Here is a 3,249-nt window from a genome sequence, read left to right on the forward strand (position 1 = left end):
AACCATATGCAATTAAATCATCATCTGAGACTCGATAGACAAGTAGACTAGCTAACATTCGAGTGTCAAAGCGATAGTCATGTTAAGTACTCTTTAAATATCATTATGGGCTATATCAAAGGGAGCCTCAGGAATCATAGACATGTATCGAGATAATGTGAAATAACTTATGAAGTCAGAGACATTAGTCATCATAGAGCCTTTAGGAATAGAAACTTATACATCCGATTACACTATCCAACATATAGAAAGCTCGTGGGCAGTAGCTTACTACTTTAAAAGTTCTAACATCAAGAAGTGAATAAGAATCATGAATCATATTCAGAACTTATGAATGTAATTACCCCAAAGCTCATATCATTCATCACTTACGTCTACGACATGCCAAAAGAAAGAAGGATGCTTTACATACCTTTAGTGCTTATTCGCCACACAACACGTATGCTGCCCAATAGTATCTCAACCTATATTAAGACGTCAAGAACTACGGTTAAGCTACGGGGAGATTCAAAACGTATTCTAACGTTAGTAACTCCTTCCTAGATAATTAGACGACGTTGCCCTTATATTCAAATCAATTACATAACAACCAAGCCAATATCAATAACCACACGTTCAAATACTAATCCGAGACTACTCAAGACAAGACTCGAGAACATTCCGGACAGCCCGCACAACATCCCAAACAGCCCACATTCATAACGTTCGAATACAATCCACATACGATTACTACATATGCAAGTTACCCTTAATGATCCGTAGTCATAACATTTTCATCTAAATAACCCTACTACAGCCCAACCAACACACAACACAACATATAATCTTAATTATCATTAATATTCCAAGCTCAACAAGAACAACAACAACACATCAAACAAACCCTAACTAGCAACGTAAGGATGCCCGATAACCTCACGAACGTCTACGGACATGCCAAGCAAACCATTTACGTTTATTATACATTCCTTAACACATTCTTTTCATCCAATTTCATGAACTATTCCAGCAACCACACGTTAACAACATCATCCACTTAAATGTAAGAAAACTATTTTAACATCACACTAAGTTCTGCAACAGCCCACAACAAATTTAACTTCAACTTGAACCATTAAATACCTTCATCCTTATCATAAAATCCATAACAACAACAATCAAAATACCAAGTAAAATCAGTTCACCATCTTCTACACAAAACAGTCCCTACACGGTCTCAACACCAACATACATAATTCCATGAATTCCATCCATATCTAAAAATTACAACACGTTCAAGCCACCCTTAACACATGTAAAAGAAGATTAAACCTTACCTTAACACTTGGCTAGAATTTGTGAATTGAAATAATAATTGTTCTTGCTGGTCCAATGGCTACTCCACGTTGCTATGCAACTTCCCAAGGGTTGAAATACCTTGGAAAAATATTTTTTGGATCAACAATCAAGAGCTCAAGTTCAGCCAGCCATGGCCGAGAGCTCCTCTCTCTATCTCTAAGTTTTCTATATTGTGAAGATGATGAAATGAGCTCTTAGTCATCTCATTTGGTATTTATATGATGCCTACATGTTGGGCACGTGTCCCACTCATGGCTTGAGACAATCAAATTTGGCCATGCCATGGGTGGGGTCCACACGGCCCACTACTGCCCAATTAGTGAATAATTAAATCTTAATCCTCACTTAATAATCTAATCATGGTTAATTAATCCCTAATCTCCATTAATATTTCCATACCATTTAAAATTTATAGGCAATTTGTGCATTAATAAAAATCGGAGATTAAAAGTCTTTACCTCGTATCCCAAAATAGTCTTGTCCTTAAACTTATCGCGATTAGATTAAAATATCCCAATGTACAAAAATTCGGGATATAACATTCATCCCGCCTTTAGAACATTCGTCCTCGAATGTTAAACTAGTCTTACAATGTCTTGTAGCTATCACATATAATCCATTTATCAATCAATACAATTAATTTAGGAGTTTAGATTACCTGTAGGCATAGGGAACAAGTAGGGATACTTATTCTTCATCTCATCCTCGGCTTCCCAGGTCATCTCTTCCCTGTTATTATTCCGCCATAATACCTTGACGGAAGCCACATCCTTAGTACGCAATCTTCTCACTTGACGATCCAGTATAGCTACAGGGTTTTCCTCACACGATAGTTCCTCTGTTAATACTCTAGAAGGGTCGCCAATACATTTACGAAGCATAGACACATGAAACACTGGGTGTACTGATTCCAATTCAGATGGTAGGTCTAGCTCATAGGCAACCTTGCCTACCTTACGAACAATCTGATAAGGCCCAATATACCTCGGGCTAAGCTTTCCCTTTCTGCCGAATGTCATTACACCCTTCATGGGTGACACCTTCAAGAACACCCAATCACCGACCTGAAACTCTAAGTGTCGACGTCGATTATATCTGCATACGACTTATGTCGACTCTGGACTGCCAATAACCTTTCCTGGATTAACTTCACTTTATCAACAGCTTGCTGGACCATATCGGGGCCTATCAATTTAGTCTCACCAACATCAAACCAGCCAATAGGTGACCTGCACTTCCTGCCATACAGAGCTTCGTACGGTGCCATCTGGATACTAGAATGGTAGCTATTATTATAAGCAAACTCGTCCCAGCTACCTCTGAAATCAATAATACAGGCCCGTAACATATCTTGTAGCGTCTGAATAGTGCGCTCGGCCTGTCCGTCAGTTTGAGGGTGGAACGCTGTGCTAAGACTCACCTGTGTCCCTAATCCCTCCTGGAATGATATCCAAAAATTAGTTGTGAACTGAGCTCCTCTGTCGGATATGATTGTTGTGGGAACCCCGTGAAGTCTCACTATCTCCTTAAGGTATAACCTCGCATAGTCCTCAGCTGAATAAGTAGTCCTGACTGGAAGAAAATGGGATGATTTTGTCAGCCTATCCACGATAACCCAAATAGAGTCATATCTTCGCGATGTGCGAGGTAAACCTGTAACGAAGTCCATATTAATTACCTCCCATTTCCAAGTCAGAATCTCTATCTCCTGTAATAATCTACCGAGCTTTTGATGCTCGACCTTAACCTATTGACAATTCGGGCACTGAGCGACAAATTTCGCTATATCCTTTTTCATGCCATCCCACCAATACAGACATCTGAGGTCGTGATATATCTTCGTTGATCCTGGATGAACAGAATAACGGGCATAGTGTGCCTCTCCCATAACCTGTTACCGTAGCCCTGCAA

This window comes from Lycium barbarum, chromosome 10 (genome assembly GCF_019175385.1).
Source record: "Lycium barbarum isolate Lr01 chromosome 10, ASM1917538v2, whole genome shotgun sequence".
In the NCBI taxonomy this organism is placed as follows: domain Eukaryota; kingdom Viridiplantae; phylum Streptophyta; class Magnoliopsida; order Solanales; family Solanaceae; genus Lycium; species Lycium barbarum.